Source organism: Miscanthus floridulus, chromosome 4 (genome assembly GCF_019320115.1).
Source record: "Miscanthus floridulus cultivar M001 chromosome 4, ASM1932011v1, whole genome shotgun sequence".
In the NCBI taxonomy this organism is placed as follows: domain Eukaryota; kingdom Viridiplantae; phylum Streptophyta; class Magnoliopsida; order Poales; family Poaceae; genus Miscanthus; species Miscanthus floridulus.
The window spans coordinates 88,796,586-88,814,629 of record NC_089583.1 but is presented as its reverse complement, the minus strand read 5'-3'; the positions used below and the strand labels follow the sequence as shown (position 1 = coordinate 88,814,629).

General features: G+C 48.9%; 1 pseudogene; it reads right to left on the bottom strand.

The window, feature by feature from the left end:
• Positions 1-16,036: 16,036 nt before the first annotated feature.
• Positions 16,037-17,514, bottom strand: LOC136548773 (uncharacterized; annotated as a pseudogene).
• Positions 17,515-18,044: the final 530 nt, after the last annotated feature.

Below are 18,044 nucleotides of genomic sequence, written 5' to 3'. Positions count from 1 at the left end.
GAAGCGTAGGGGTCAAAAAACAAACACATTCACCGCAAGGTGAAGTGTGCCCACTTAGTCCCCGAGCCTGGTAGTAGGTGACGTAGGCACGTGGTGCCGAGGTCTAAAAAGAATCCATAGTTTAGTAAAAAACCGAATTGCCGTACAGGCAAAACATGATGCACCGGGAGGTGCATCGTACCGACGTAGTCCCCGAGCTTGCTGGAAGGCAAAGTATGAGCCTTGTAGCAAGGTATAAAGAAAAGTCTCTTAACTGTATGTGAGTACAGATCACATGTAGCCAAGGAGAACCATTATTCAAGCAGTGGTCGGGGCAGTCCCCGAGCACACTAATAATCCTCATAATCATTCAAAAGATAGGGGTCGATTTAAACAAACACATTCACCGCAAGGTGAAGTGTGCCCACTTAGTCCCCGAGCCTGGTAGTAGGTGACGCAGGTACGTGGTGCCAGGGTCTAAAAAAGAAATTCCACTGAAGTTAAGAATCCAATTGCCATACAGGCAAAACAAGATACACCGGCAGGTGCATCGTACCGATGTAGTCCCCGAGCTTGCTGGAAGGCAAAGTATGAGCCTTGTAGCAAGGTCTAAAGAAAAGTCTCTTAACTGTATGTGAGTACAGATCACATGTAGCCAAGGAGAACCATTATTCAAGCAGTGGTCGGGGCAGTCCCCGGGCACGGCCGTGGTCGGAGCGGACCCCGAGCACAAAAGTGGTCTGGGAAGTATCCAAGCACAGTAGTGATCTAGGCAGTCCCCAAGCACAGTAGTGGTCTGGGTAGTCCCCGAGCACATTAGTGGTCTGGGCAGTCCCCGAGCACATTAGTGGTCTGGGCAAATCCACGATCACTTGCGCTGCTTGTACTATTATTTGGTGTACTTATTTTTCTCTATTCTCTGCCACGGCCAGTCTGACACGTCTGGTCAAAAAAGTAAATAGGTATAGTATGTCATTCTGTCTTTTTTTTTGCAAACAATCGGTTGACACCTGTATTGAGGTGTGTTAGTGTGGGCCCCCTTACACTATCAACGAAGAGGCGCGTTTATTGGCGCAGATTTTGAGGTTGTGTGAACAACCGTCTACGGCGCGTGCACACGACTCTCAATATTCTTGGGCGAACGAAATGACGGTGCTCTTTGTTTTATATAATGCAGATCTGGTAAGTTACTCATACCGTTCCCATTGTCATCCGCCGCCGCAACCTTCTTCTTCCTCCTGCCGAACCCTATTCCCCCAAAAATCATCACCAATCCCCTCAGTCTCCCGCATCCACCCACTTAGTAAGGACGAACTAATGGCGAAGAGAGACGCCCAGAAGAAAGGCGGGGTCATGGCGAAGGAATGGTGGACGTCGCGGAGCAATGAGCAGACCATCGAGGACCTCGTCGCCATGGGAGTGCTCCACAACAAGGCACTTGCGGGATGGCGTGCACCGGAAGGAGAAAGCTTCCCCGATCCACAACCAGGTGAGATTGTGGTCTTTGAAGATTTCTTCAAACGGGGTTTTGGGATTCCAGTGCACCCTTTCCTTCAGGGTCTCTGCTTGTACTATGAGATTGGGATTTGCAATCTGCATCCCAACTCGATTCTTCTTGTCTCCACCTTCATCCATCTCTGTGAGGCTTATGGTGGCTTCCAGCCCCATTTCGACCTCTTTCGCCACCTATTCTGTCTTCGGAAGAAAGGGAGCGGTGGCTCAAAGATCGCTGGAGGCGTCTACCTGAACCTTCGTGACGGCATGAAGGCTCAATACCTGCACTGCCCCTGGAACACCTCATTGGACGAGTGGTACAAGAAGTGGTTCTACATCCATGAAGAGCCAAACACCATCACTCTGTGCGATGTGGGACTGATTCCAGAGAAGAAGAGCAGCTGGTCGGAGAGGCCTGAGAACTTAGAGCAGATCACCGAACTGCTCGGGATGATCCCGTGGGGAAGGCTGGATGGCCCGAGCGTTGTCGGCAACTTCATCAGCCGAAGAATTCAGCCCTGCCAGAAAAGGATTCACCCTGGCTTCGAGTACCAAGGAGGCGCTGATCTGATGAGGACCAGGAAGGAGCCGCTCGACAAGATGGAAATCAAGGCCAGGATTGGAGAGCTGTTCAACCTGGCCGATCCCAATTATGTTGCACTGAGCGCCATCGAACACGCCTTCAAGCTGGCTCGACCTCCCCCAAAGGTAAATGATGCCTCCTTTTAACTGTAGAGTCATGTTGTATCAAGAAAATAACTGTCTTTTCCTTCATTTTGTGTCTCAGTGTAATGGCCGTGACCGGGCAGGAGTGTTCGTGTCGCCTCCCCCCGGTGTAGAGTGGCCGCAAGCTACCGGGCCAGCCGCCTAGACCAGCACCAGGACCGACGATGTTCACTGGGCGGTACTCGAGACCGTAGAGGACACCTCGACCAGAGCCGCTGGCAAGCGTCCGGCTGCCAGCAAACGTCGTCAAGCCATCTTCCCCCTGTCGGACGACGAAGCAGAGGATGCGGACATCTTCCGGCTCGTCCCCCGAAAGAGGAGAAGGCAGATGGGACCGACGGAGCAGGGTGGCTCCTCTGGGCCAGCAGTGGTCACAACACCGACCACTGCAGCACAGAGGACAGACGAAGAGAACATGCCGCATCATACTCCGACGCCCGTACCGGAGGAAGAACAAGTCCCGGTGGAAACTACCGAGCAAGCGGAGCAGGGGCGGTCGAGGAGACGTTCCTTCGCCACATCCTTCCGCAAGTCAAAACTGTAAGTATCTATATTTTTGATGCAAGCTTTGCATTTTGCATTGGATGCTATTATCTTCTGAATTTGTCTCTAAATGCATTAGATCGGCGTCCACCAAAAGCCCCGACCAGCTAGCTGGGTGCGGAACGTCCTCACCAACAACAGCGGGACAAACTGCTCAGCAACCAGCCGTGGAGGAGCCCATGGCAGGGACTCCGCCTGGGCCTCAGTAGGCGGACGACCAGGCGCCAGTCCCCAAGCAGCTGGTCGAGAAGACAACCGAGCAGAATACAAGTGCTCCAAGCACGAACCCTGATGAGGCGGATACCACGGTGCCAAGGGAGCTGGATCCACCCGAGGGGCAGCAGCCAGAAGATGCCCGGAACATGGCTGCCAACGCGACGGCTCGTGGGAAAGCCCTGGTAGTCATGGAGTCTGCGAACTCCAGACCAGTGCCGCCTCCCGAACAGGAGGCTGAAGAGGATGAAGTGGAAGAAATCCTGGGCCGTCCCCAAGATAGGCGACAACATGTATATGTGTCGCGCTATCGAAACGATGAATGGGTCATGCACGAGGAAATCCCAGAGGTCAAAGAGACCTTAAGAGTCGAACGGGCGGCCAAGCGCCTGGTGACAGAAGTCCAGGTATATTTGGCTTTAGTCCTTGACCCTGTTGTGTAGTCGAACTGTCTGACGTAGCTTGTCTATATGCAGGACTTGATGAAAACTGCAAGATACCGAAAAAGGTGCTTCGACCAGATAGAAGGAATCACGACGACCAATAAGGAGCTGATGGCTGAAGTGGAACGCCTACGGCGCCAACTTGAAGCCGCCGACCAGGAGAGGACAGACCAAGAAGCAAAGAACCAAAACCTGGTCGGCCAGCTCATAAACAAAGAGCGGGAGAAAACAGGTAAGTTTTCACCGTAACATAGCAAGTGCAGGACTTTGTGTTATTTTGTTCTTGGCAATAATAGCTGTAATGCAGGTTTAGAAGCTGAAGTGACCCGCCTCTAGGGGGAGAACAGCCGTGCGCTTGTAGAATGTGGTCGCCTGAAGGAGGACAATGAGAAACTGGCACGCCGCCAGTCGGAACTCCAAGACCATACTAACAGAATGAAGGACGACCTGAAGAGTAAGCACTCCAGACCACCGTTCTCATTCGATTGCCCACATTGCCTTGTCGTGTCATCAAGTTTTATGTCCTGTACTGTTTGCAGTTTTGAAAGTCAATGCCAAGAGGCACTTGGAGGCCGTGATCAAGGAGCGTGACGACTAGAAAGCACAATGCCTTAAGGCCACCGAGGAACGGGACACGTGGGACAAGCGGTGCCAAGAAATGGCAACTGGCATTGTGCCCGTCCTCGACCTTATCGACCCGGTGCTCACAGAGGAAGAGCTAAGGACGCCTCAGCTCGGACTGGTCGAGAGATGCAAGCAAGCATGGGGATGGTTCCAAGACTTCGTGAAGGAGGCGGGTGAGTACACGGGTGCCCATGTGCTAAGCATGGTGCGTGCTCACTACCCCCTGATCGATCTCAAACGCTTGGAAGCTGGGTACCCGAAGGAGATAGACCCAGACAAGGCCGAAGAGCTTCGGACGGCCTAGCTGGACTTGTTGTCAAAGATAATTGGCGATATTAACCTGTGCGGAGGTGGGACAGCACCTGTGCAGGGTATGCCATCGACAAGCTAGCTGGAAATGCCATCAGCTGCAAGCCAACCAATGAATCCTGCGATCTCGACCAGCCAGGCACCGGCGGGGCCATCCCCTTCAGCTTGACTAGCTCAAAAGTCCCCAAGACTTGAGTAGGGTATCAGAGGCAGCGAGCAGTAAATGCCATGCGCCCCGACCAGCCAATGTAATAGGCTTAGAGCTGTAGAAGGAGGACATAGTTGTGTTATTGTAAACTTGAGCCTTTTCAGGCAAGCTTGTAATAACGTAACTGTATATCATTATAAGCTTGTTTGTTTTATACAAAATGCTCTTTAAGCTTGAAATTTTTTGTTGGTGTAACTAAGTGGGAACGTGTTAACGTTCTGTTTAGTTGTACCGTTTTGCTCGACATGTCATCCTGAAAAGTTTATGCGGCCCTAGTCTGGCATGTGGTCAGAGTATGAGGTACTATGACCTGTGCACACGTGGACACAGACAAGTCAGACTAGGGGGGACCTGCCGATCACCCGCAACGTAGAGAGCGGATCCCATGCACGTGTTGGGAGGAACCGGAGACAGGGCCTGCTCCGAAAACCGTAGAAGGAGTGGTGGTCGGCTTGTACTGGCTTAAGTTAGAATAACCATAAAATTCGGAGTGACACATTAGAGTGGTCGGAAAAATCATAGTTGCTTTAGTAAAGTAAATTGAAAATACAAGTAGAGTACATATCTCAGTAGTTAAGCATAGAAGCGTCTAAGCTTGTCGATGTGCCATGAGTTCGGTACGTCCGTGCCGTCTAGATGAGCTAACCTGTAAGACGTTGGACGTGTGACTTCCTTGATCATGAAGGGTCCCTCCCATGGGGTTGCGAGTTTGTGGACACCAGCCTGGTTCGTCTTCCACTTCAGGACTAAGTCCCCGACCATGAAGAAATGCTCTTTAACGTTCTTGTTGTAGTACCTGCGCAAAACAGCAAGGTATTTGGCCGTGCGTACGCAAGAATCAAGCCTTTTTTCTTCTGCGCTGTTAACTTCTAGCTCCCGTACTTCGTTGACCTTGCCTTCATCGAAGTTCTCTACCTGTGCTGATCTGAAAGCTATATCTGGTGGGAGGACTGCCTCAGCGCCGTAAACCATAAAGTATGGTGAGACACTGGTGTTACGACTGGGCTGAGTTCGGAGGCCCCAGACAACGGCTGGTAACTCCTTGAGCCATCTTCCAGGAGCTTTATCATTTTCTTTGTACATCCTCTTCTTCAATGCGTCCAAGATCATGCCATTTGCCCGCTCGACTTGTCCATTAGCTCTAGGATACGCCACCGAGACGTATTTTACAACTATGCTCCTTTCATCGCAGAAGTCCCAAAAAGCGTTCCCGGTGAACTGAGTACCAAGATCAGTAATGATGCTGTTGAGCACGCCGAAACGGTGGATGACCTGGTCGAGGAATGTGACAGCTTTCTCTGAGGATGCCTGTACCGGAGGCATGTACTCTATCCACTTAGAAAACTTATCAATTAGCACGAAAACGCATGTAAATTTTCCAGGAGCTAGTTTGAAAGGCCCGATCATGTCCAGTCCCCAGCATGCGAAGGGCCAAGAGGCTGGAATCGTCTGGATCTCATGTGCTGGTACATGGATTCTCTTGGAGAAGAACTGACAACCCTCACAGCGGCGGACTAGCTTCTCTGCGTCGGCCACTGCTGACGGCCAATAGAAACCTGCTCGGAAAGCCTTACCGACCAGTGTTCGTGAGGCCGCGTGGTTGCCGCAGGAGCCAGAGTGGATTTGGTCTAGGAGATGCTCACCTTCCTCCTGGGTTATACACTTCATCAAGATTTCCTCCTTAGCGTTTTTGCGCCATAACTTGCCATCGACGAGCAGATATTGCTTACTACGACGCATCAGGCGCTCATTTTCTGTTCGATCGACATAACCGCTACCATCTGTCAAGTACTTGATGAAAGGCGTTCTCCAGTCTGGCTCATGAGTGGTCGGAAGTGGCTCGGTTGTGCTCAGCGCCGGAATCGTAGCCACTAATTGCTGGTCTGAAACTTTGTCAGTCGTTGAACCTTTGTCTTCAATGGAAGGCGTGAGTAGGTCTTGGACGAATACGCCATGTGGGATTTTGGCTCGGGATGATCCTAACTTTGACAACGCATCCGCTGCCTGGTTCTTGTCCCGGACCACGTGTATGTACTCGATGCCATAGAACCTGCCTTCCAGCTTTCTTATTGACTTGCAATATGCGTCCATCTTTTCACTGGTCGTGTCCCAGTCCTTGTTGAGTTGGTTGATGACCAGAGCCTGAATCTCCGTAGACATAGAGACATTTAACTCCAAGCTCAACCGCAATGCGTAGACCATGCAGGCATGCTTCATACTCGGCGGCATTATTAGATGCTGGGAAATAAATCCTGAAGACGTACCGGAGCTGCTCCTTGGATGGTGATACGAAAAGAACTCCTGCTCCCGCATCCATCAATGTTAAGAGAACCATCGAAGTACATCGTCCAATATTCGTCGGATCCCGGAGAGACAGGCGTGCTTAAGTCTGTCCACTCGACGATGAAATCGACGAGTGCCTGAGACTTGATTGTAGTACGGCTTGCAAATTCCAAGGAAAGGGAGCATAGCTCCATTGCCCATTTGACGATGCGCCCATTCGCATCCTTATTGCGAATGATGTCCCCCAAAGGATACTCGGTTATGACCACCACACGATATCCGTCGAAGTAATGTCTCAACTTTCGGGATGTTATCAGTATGGCGTAGAGCAGTTTCTGAATCTGTGGGTACCTGGTCTTGGATTCAGTTGAGTACCTCACTAATGAAATAAATTGGCCGCTGTACCTTGTAGGCGTGGCCCGGCTCGTCGCGCTCGACCACCAGTGTAGTGGAAACCACCCGATCGGTTGCCGCAATGTAAAGTAGGAGGGTTTCGTCTTCTCTGGGAGCGGTAAGTACCGGAGGTGACATGAGGTATTGTTTCAGCTGCGTGAAGGCAGCGTCTGCTTCCTCCGACCACTCAAACTTCTCGGACGCTTTGAGCAGTTTGAAGAACGGTAGTCCTTTTTCTCCTAATCTTGATATGAAACGGCTTAGAGCAGCCATGCAGCCAGTGAGCTTCTGAACATCCTTCACCTTTTTTGGGGGCTTCATGTCTAAGACAGCTTTGACTTTCTCCGGGTTAGGGCGTATGCCGTCGTAACTGACGACGTTGCCGAGCAATATGCCAGAAGGGACACCAAAGATACACTTCTTTGGGTTTAATTTCCATTGGAACGTATTAAGGGCTGCTGAAGGTGCGTTCCTAGATTGTCAACAAGGGTATGTGCTTCCTTGGTTTTGACAACTACATCATCGACGTAAGCCTCGACGAGGCCATCTTTTATCTCGTCGTTGAGGCAGGCCTGTATAGCGCGTTGGTAGGTAGCACCGGCGTTTTTGAGCCCGAACGACATAGTCGTGTAGCAGTAGGCGCCGAAAGGCATGATGAAAGATGTCTTGATCTGGTCGTCCTTTTTGAGAGCGATCTGGTGATAACCAGAGTAGCAATCGAGAAAGGAAAGCAGCTCGCAACCGGCGGTTGAATCTACGACCTCAGTCTATGCGAGGTAAACCAAAGGGGTCCTTAGGGCAGTGTTTGTTGAGATCAGTGTAATCAACGCACATTCTCCATTCATTATTCTTTTTGCGTACAAGAACCGGGTTGGCTAACCATTCCGGATGATACACTTCTTTGATAAATCCGGCTGCCAAAAGCCGTGTAACTTCTACCCTAATCGCCTCCTTTTTGTCGCGAGCGAACCAGTCGTAACTTCTGCTTGATTGGTTTGGCTTTGCTGTTGACATTTAAGGAGTGCTCAATCAAGTCCCGAGGTACACCGGGCATGTCGGAAGGTTTCCATGCAAACACATCCACTGTTGCCCCTCAAGAACCTGACGAGCGCGTCTTCCTATTTAGGATCCAGGTCGGCCCCGATGAGGGCCGTTTTGCTGGGATCGCCCTCGACCAGCTGGATCGTCTTGTGCTCCTTGGATCTGATGTTCTTGCGCGGAGCCTCGAGCTCTGGGATCTCCAGGTGGTCGGCCGGGGTCTTCTTAGCGTCGAGCATGGTCTCGGCCATGCGAATAGAGAGGTCGTGGGCCTCTGCTATTTTGAAGCTGTCGTCCTCGTAGGTATAAGCTGCGTATACGTTGCCCCTGAGGGTTAAAACTCCTTTCTCAGTAGGCATCTTGAGCACCAGATACCTGTAATGAGGTATGGCCATGAACTTGGTGAGCGACGGTCGACCAAGAATAGCATGGTAGGTGCCATCGAAATCAGCGACCACGAAGTTGACGTAGTCGGTGCGGAAGTGGTCCGGAGTCCCAAACTGCACAGGTAGCGTGATCTGCCCGAGAGGTGTGGAGCTCTGTCCGGGGAGAACGCCCCAGAACTGTGCCTCGTACGGCTTCAGGTCCGCCTGGGCTATTTTCAGAGCGGGCAGGCTGTTCTTGAACAGTATATCAATGGAGCTGCCGCCAGTCGATCAGTACCCTATCGAATTGAACCTTGTTGATACAAGGATCGAGGACCAGGGGAAAACGCCCTGGCTCGGGTATGGCGGCCCATTGGTCCTTCCTGCTGAAGCAGATTTCACGGTGAGACCACGGAGGAAGCCGCAGGATCTGTGAGAAGGTTGTCGGTCTTTGCCACGTTCAAGCAAGCGCGGGCGAGCAGCTTGCGTTCTCGTTTGGTCTCAATGGACACCTTGCCGCCGATGATGGTGTGCACGCGATCAGTCGGCTTGACGTATTTATGACGAGGATCTGCATCGTCGTCGTCGTTGTCCTCGTTGCGCTGTTCCCCCACGTCGTTAGGCTTGTCGGACGTATCCGGAGCCTGTTGACACGTGTAGATAGTCTTGAGGACGCGGCAATTCTCCATGGTGTGGTTCGACTTGGGATGGAGCTGGCAGGGTCCCTTCAATGCTTTGGCGTAGTCGTCCTCGTAGTTTTCGACGTCCGCTGCCCTTTTTCACAGTATTGACCTCGCCGTCGTCTTCCCGGGCGCGCTTGCTCCTGTAATCGTCCCGGCGGTTGCGCCGCTGATTACGTTGATCACGGTGGTCGCGGGAGTCGTTGCGCTGGTTGCGGCGGTCAAAATTGTCGTTCCGACCACTGATTGCCACGGTAATCGTCGTGGTGTGGGGGGTGGTCGGAGCGTGGAACCCTTGCTGCTTCTTCAACGATTATCTTTTTAGCGTCGTCAGCGTCCGCATATTTCTTAGCGGTGGCCAAAAGCGCTGTGACCGATTCGGGTCTCTTCCGGAGGAGCTTGTCTCTTAGGGCGTCGTGGAAGCGGAGGCCGGTGACAAAAGCCTCGATTGCTTCAGTTGTCGGATATTGATGGGACCTTGATGCGCATCTCCGAGAAACGCCGAACGTACTCACGCAGTGGTTCATCCTTTCGATCTCGGATCCATTGCAGATCGTACTTGTTGCCGGGTTGTTCACAAGTAGCGATGAAGTTGTCGATGAAGGCCTGCCTGAGCTCCTTGCCAAGAGTCAAAATAGTTCGCTGGCAAGCTAACCAGCCATTGGTGACCTGCATGACCAACAGCGACTGGGAAGTAGTTAGACATGACGTGCTCGTCAGCCATGGCTGAGCGGCACGCGGTTTCGTAGAGCATGATCCATAATTCGGGGTTTTCCTTGCCGTCGTACTTCTGAAGCTTCTCGAGCTTGAAATTCTTGGGCCATATGACTTGGCGCAGGTGTGGAGTGAACTGCTTCAGACCCGGCGGACCGTGGGCGGTGTCATACTCCATACGGCGATAGCTTTCATGGGATGCACGATCGTCGGCTCTCTGGTTGATGCGAGCACGCAGATCACGTCCCCCGAGGTAATGGCGGAGATCGTTATTGCCATCAGCGGCGATCTCGATTGCCATCTGGATTAGCCCTGCGACCGTGGTTATCACGGCGATTGTCGCGGTTATCTCGGCGGTTGTCGCCTCGAACAGTCGTGGCGGTTATCCTCCTAGCGGCGGTTGTCGTCCCGACCACCATCATGACCACCATTTCCGCCTTGATGGTTGTCTGATGGGTCGTTATTGCTGCGAGCCACGTTGGTTGAGTGGCTGTGAACGACTTGAGTATTGGCGGCTGTGGCTTGATTCGACAGAAACGGATGGAGCCCGGGCTTGGTTCATCTCTGTGGTCTGAGCCATAGCAGCCGTCAGATAAGCTTGTATGTCATCACGGATTACTTGAGTCTCGAGAGTGTTGGGCAGCCGCTGCATTGTCGCCATGGCGACGGCTACGTTGGCGCTTGGGGTCTTGAAGACTTGTTTGTCCCCCACCCTGTCGAAAGCATTGTTGAGGTCACGTGGTCGGAGCCTTATGCGTCGTGCCTCCTGGTCTGCTTCAGCTTCGATTTGCCGACGATTAAACCGGTCAATATTGCGTGCTTCGCGTGCAGTCTTTTCTTGTTCTGTTTCGCCAACTGCTGGCGGCTCGTCGTTGCTGACAACATGGATCAAATCCCCTCATCTTGGCGGGAAAGACGGAAATTGGGGGAAAACCGAGGCATGGTCTGGTAGATCCAGATCGTATTTGACGCCTTCATCTTCGTAATGCTGAAGCTCGGTGTGGACAGATGCGTAGGATGCGATGTCGAATGAGGAGCTGGAGTCACCCTCTCGGACTATGTGGACGGATCCTTCTTGATAATCTTCAATTCGGACCATGTTGACGATGTTGCATGGCTTCGGCCGAGATCGGTGTATAGGACATAGATCCGAGCGGCGTCGCTAGGTTGTACGCATAGCTGGAGGCAGCGTTTTGCAGGCCGTAGGGCTGGACCTGGTGGTTCTCCATCGGGGCTTCGTACTCGCAGAGTCGGAGACCCGTCGCGATGTCTGGCCGGCGATGAGCGAAACGCCCCTCAGGAGTTGATACGACCACAAGATCTGTTCCAAGTCGCACAGGACGACTGGTCCGAGCTGGTCAGATAGATCTGTTGTGGAGAGCTGTTACCTGCTCGTTAGGTTGGATTTGAATCGTACTTACCAGAGCCAGGGTTTCAGCGAGTTGGATGCCGACCCGATCAATGGAGTCGAGCAGGTCGGTGTTGTCGATCTGCTTCCCTCTGTAGCGGGGAAGCGGATGACAGGTTGTTGGCGTGGCTGTAGGTGTGGTCGGAGCCAGATGTCCTGTGGTCGGAGCCAGGTCCATCGTGGTCGGAGCCGTGTTCACTGTGGTCGGAGCCGTGTTCATCGTGGTCGGAGCCATGTTCACCGTGGTCGGAGCCGTAGCCGATGCAGGTGAAGTAGTCGTCGGCGCAGGCTGAATCCATGCCTCCTCCACGATCATGGCGATGGAGTCGTCGGAGCTGGTGGTCCAGGTGATCTGGCCGACGGTGAACGTGAGGCCGTTGGGCGTAGCCATGGAGCCGGAGATGATGACCATCTTGTTTGCTTGGAGAGCAGTACGCACACCCCCTACCTGGCGTGCCACTATCGACGAAATATGGTCGGCAGTCTACCTAGGGGTATGCCCAAGGTAGTAGATTATCGGCAGACAGATGCGCAAGCCCCAAACAAGACGGTGACGCGAGACAGACACGAGGTTTTATCCAGGTTCGGCCGCCAAGAAGGCGTAATACCTACGTCCTGCGTCTGATTTGTATTGCTGTATGTCAATGAGAGATATCCTTTAGAGGGGTCCCCTGCCCACCTTATATAGTCCGGGGGGCAGGGTTACAGATCTGGAAACTAATCCTAGTCAGTTACAATTGCCATATGTGGCCGGATAAGGATTCCTATTCTAACCGACCAGGATCCTGCTTGGTCGCCAAATCCGTCTTGATTCCTTGTGTGGGACTCCGACCAGGTTAACTGGGCCGCACGTCATCTTTCGGGTGGACTAAACCCATCGATCCGGGCCAGCCCAAGCTTAGCCGTAAGGGTATAGGGGTTAATACCCCCACACCTGCCGTTACTCGCAATAGGTGATTATTATTATCACTCTTATAATAAAATGGGGAAAGGAAAATTGGAGACCGGGCAGGGATATGGTCCGGGTATTGGTGGGTGTAATAGATTGTGTCCTGTGGCCAACAGGGCATAGCTTGGTTACACTGTTTCCCCTATCCGTGTCGGTTAAAGTCCGGCCGTTGCATTGGATTCTAGTCAGGTCACAGACTTATTATCCTGAGCACATACTTGCTTATGGGAGCGGGAAGACTCGTTGCTCCCTTGTCATGGGTTCCATCTCTTTTCGGACCGACTGATTGGAGGCGGGGATGGTAGAGGTCTAAACACCACACTGAGTCAGGGACTTAGGTGTGGGGGCTTGGAGTCTAAGTTTGGACGGGGACCTAGACCCCTAGACAGGAGAGTGGTGGGTTGGTCCTGCTTGTGCCTAGGTTACAAGCAGGGCATGTGTTTTGGGGTACCTAGCTGGGCTACATTGATTCACAAATTGTCGTGTAATACGGTATGACTTGTCTATGATCTAGCACCATAGTAAGAACTGGAAGATGAAAGATGGTGAAATAGATCTGATTGCTCAACTCTTGATTGAAAGTAGAACAGATACTTACATAGAATGGTTAACTAACGAACTAATCATGACTGCTAATAAAACACATACATGAGGATTCACTCCTAGTATTGCTTTTTGCAAAAAGGAAACCCAGTAAACTATAAAGCTTATCATATCCTTTGGAGTTGGGAAATTATTCCCACTAGTCAGGTAAGTCTTGCGAGTACATTGTATACTCAGGGTTTATTTACCACTGTTGCAGGTGTAGCTTGAGGAGTAGCTGTTGAGTGGAGGATTCTTCTGGTGGGCATAGACGGATCCTTGTATCTTATCGCTAGATGTTTATTTTAATTCCGCTATTTAAATTCCACACTCTAAACTTAGTATTGTAAAAATGTATTTCTGAGAACTATGAAATAGACTAAGTATTGTAAACTCGTTCTCATTATTGAATCCTAGAGGAAAAACGTGGATTGTTCGAGTTCTCCCTTGGGGTGTGCTCGACAGAACCGTCTGATATAGCTTGCTTTCGGGGTACTTAGTGTTTGGTGGAAGACGAGCGCCTCTGAAGGCGTGTTATTTTGGGCGATTCTACCACAGGCTAGTACAAATCAACAATACTACAAGCGATTAGTTAAGATGCGCCAGTAGAAATAACTTTGTACTGGCGGTTTCTCTAAAACAACCGCCAGTGATAATGGTGTTTACACTAGCAGTTTAAGTAAACAATCTGCCAGTGTTAAAGCATTTTCACTGACGGTTCATCTAAGTCAGCCGCCAGTATAACTTTTTTAGCACAGGCGGTTCACCTAAATCCGCCCCTCTGGAATAGCAAAACCACCAGTGAATTATTTTTAAACATTCAAAATTTGGCGCCATTTGTTTCCCGCCAGTGAATTGTTTTTATTTCCTGCCATATATTTCTCGCCAGTGAATATTGTATAAAAATTAAAATAAATCCAAATAGATATCACTAGAAAAATATTTTTGCATGCATGAAAAAAGTAATATTTGTTGCAGTTTACCATAGTCATCACTTGCTAATAATGTATACAGAAAACAAAGTTTTTTTTCCACTCATAGCTAGCTCGGTCGTCCCATGACATACTCCTCTAATAATCTTCATGGTTTAGCTCTAGCTAGCAATATCTACGAGTTCTCGGTACTGTGGTTGAGCTAATTCTGAGTCTAGAATCAAAATACTTCCCATTGAAGTGAATTATTTCTTTCACGATGAACTGGCAGAAGTCCTCGCAAATGGCCATGAGGTCACCATTCTAGAGGCGTACACTCGTGGGATTACACTTGTATACCTACAAAAAAAATAAGTCACCATACATTTACAACTAACCAATACGAAGAAGATATCAGTAGTGACAAAACTTCACTTATAACTATTACTTACTTTGCTAGGGTTGTTGGTGTATCTCCCATTTTCTCTGAGAAACTCGCACACATAGCACCCTTGAACTTGTAGAACCTATATGCCCTGGTGTGCTCAAATGAATTCAACAAGTCATATTGATCCAAACTCTCATATATGATATAGAAATGTTGAAAAGCACTGCATGCAAATCTTGACTTACTGATCTAAAATATCGACGAACTTTTGATAACTGCTCTGTGGGGAATCTGCGGAGTCAAGGACCATAAGTCATCCTTCATGGAGATAAATGAATATACAAATCCAATGATCACCACATGAATTTAATGAAGTCATGTTTTATTACAGTAGTAAGTTTATAAATAAAAATTATTAAGGGAGTTTAGGACCAACATACTTGAACATGTATGGTGCACATACAATACTCCTATTTCTGAATCGAAGAAGCACATTTCCTATGTAGGTGGCCACTGCTTTTGTTGCTCCTCCACTCTAATTTTGGCTATTTCATCATCGGTCTTGCCCACAAATAAGTTGTGGTCAGGACCCATAATGACTATGTGGTCGTTCTGGATTATTCTGGCCGGGTCGAGATACCCAACCTTTTTCTCCTCGTGAAGAAACGGGTTCTCAATATACCGCATCTCCTGGTCTAATTGTTGCATTCTGTGGAGCACATGGCATTGTTAGATACTTCATGCCCTAACATTATATTAATTAGTAATAAAACATAGTTATGTATGAGCAACACTTACAGACACCACACGCTCATGAGCTAGGATGTCGAGTTTTTCTGAGGCAAAACATCAACCAAATGTCCTCGAAGTCAACAATAATCTTGCTATTGCCACCCATAAAAGCTAGTGGTGGTACAGCTATGGAGAAGGCATTGATCTCAACCGAAGATGCTCTCATATATCAGTCATGCAACCTCTTCATCGCATGTGAAACACCACAGAGTTCGCACCACTAGAGTGGAGGCTTGCTTGGAACATATTTATTGGTGGGGACAATATTGTAATCCTCTCTCGTAGGCTTTCGTATGGTGATCTTGTTGGAGGCATACTTGGCATCTTTCTAATGACTGGAACGTGTGTCTGGTTTCCTTGCCAATCTAGCCATCCAATTCTTCATGGCCCCTCGGTGATGTCTCGTCCTTACGTAAGGGCGTAACTATTTTTGGCACAGACTGAAGGTTTCCTTTAGTTACATGGCCTTTAGGTTCTGACAAGGCATCCTTCTTGCTCGGGGATGATGGTGGGTTCATGGATGTTGATGCTAGTGGGTTAGGTAGAGGCTATGAGTTGGTGTGGAGGCTAAATGATGGTGGTGGGTTAGGTTCTAGGTGTTGGTGGTGCGTCATGAGATAGTGGGGTATGATGAGATGGCGATGCTGCATGTGAGAACCCTCCTTCAATGTCCACTCCAAAAAATGGCATCGATGGAATAGGATCCCTCAACCTAATGTCCCATCGAGGTCATAAGATGAACTCATTGATAGCTTGACCGAGTTTCTCGACACCATCAGGAGTGGGGATGTCTAGGAAGTCATCCCTATGTCCTTTGACGACTATCAACACTTCTACCCTATAGTACTCCTCTATCATTTTCTTATTGTGATAGTCGTGGCCTAGGATCACCATACCAGTGGCAACTTCTATCGTACGGATATTGGTGATACCATACAATATAACTAGGGAGCAAGCTATCGGTGCGATGATGTTATCAACTGCATAGTGCTCCCTATTTGCCATAGATCTGATACTGCTTGGAACTATTGGAGAATCTAAGGGTTACGCGATGACCATCTGCATCTATGGTGTTTGTGTGATCATCTGTGGTAGTTGTATTGTCAGGCACTTGTTGACTTGACATTACACTAGCCAATTGTTGCCTTATCTCAGAATCAGGATTGGCCATGATTTCAACCAACATTTGTTTCATTTCTTGCTTAGCCTCTTTCTTAAAATAATCTCTCATAGCTTCCTTGTAGCAGTCACGTTTTCTATACATCTCAGCATGCTTAGGAAATCCTTCCTTCTAGCCCAAATGGGACAAGACGCCTCGCGCACGACTGGGATACTCTGGTTTACCCAGACCCACACTAAGGGTGTCCCTCTCTCTTAATGGCTTGAATGATCCTTCTGCTAAGCTACCATGGCCAAAATGTTCTTGGCTGCTTCATCGGTCATTAGATCTGGCCATGACAATCTAGCCTCACTTTCTTGTGGTTTTCGTGCATGAAGCTAGTCTCCAGCCCTTTCGGGTACATCCTCCAACAACACCGGTAACCCTGCCTCCTTCCTTGCAGCTTCTTCTGCCCTCCATTTGGGAATCGCACACTGGTAACCACCAGTTCCAAGGTGGTGGTGGTATATGTTCTTCTTTGCATGTTCAGCATTGGCTTGACTCATAGATAAGAACTCTTCTGATGTCTTCTGCTCAACAAAGGTCTTCCACTTAGCTGTTGTAATTCTCGGGTACTTCTTCATTGCGTCCAACCCTTTCTTCATGAACTTGGTCTTCAATTTAGACCTCCATTTACAAAAGCTAATTGCACACTGCCTCATTGCGTACTCCTTCGCAACAGCTCGTGACTCGGTTGCGAAAATAAACCATGTTCTCAACTTTTTCCACAAGTTCTTTTTGATTTTCTTTGGCACTAGTTTCCAATTAGGGATTGTGATGTCAAGATTGTCCCTAACAAGGAAACCAATGGCGTTTCGATACTTAGCTGCCACCTATATAGGTTGTACGGGCTCTCCTTTCGGGCTTACTTCTGTAACAGAATATGTACGATCTGGCCACTTGTTTTCGCCCCATTCCCTATGTTTTTGCTTCCTATCTTCGATGGTTGTTTCAGTTGCCTCTGGTGCAGAATTTGATGCATCTTCCTTCGTTTGGTTCCATAATTGAGAAGTTATCTACGAAGAACAACCAGTCATATATATAATATTTGGTACGTAGGTATGGATATGAATAACAACCCCTCATAGCCCTTCATTGAAATTATTAAATTGTACCTCCTCATCTATTGGATTATAAGTAGGGTCTCAGGTTTCGACACGATGAGCTACCCTTTCTATGCTAGGGCACTTATTAGATGGCGAACTCCACGATCCACTGGTGGTGTTGTGCTGTGAGTCTGATCCATCGGCACCCACGTCATCACCATTGTTTGGTTGGGCACCCGCCTCGTCACAATTGTTTGGAGAACTCATCAAGCTAATTCTGATTTATTGAGTATTTTTTTTATGTAAGCATCTTTTAACAGCACGTACAATAAATACATAGCATGAAAATATATGTGCATCTAGCATTGAATGGATATGAAATTTTCACACATAGCATGAATTGAATAATCTACCATAAATATTCCACACCAATCGGATAACAAAAACTATTGCTACAAATTAAGCATTATAAAATATGCTACCCTAGACTTAATTATATATATATATATATATATATATATATATATATATATATATATATATATATAACAATGTACAAATAATAACCGACCCTAGAACTAATTTATTTTTCAGCAAAAAATGCTACCCTAAAATTAATTTTATGATTATAACACATCATATACAAGTAAAGATGTTGAAACATATAATCATACAAGTAATGATGTTGAAACAATGTTTAAAAAAAGATGTTGAAAGAAGCTCTTAATGGGCCCATTAGGGTTTCGACCCTAGGGAAATGTGCCAGATGGGCCAGCCCAGGTAAGCAAGCGGCATGC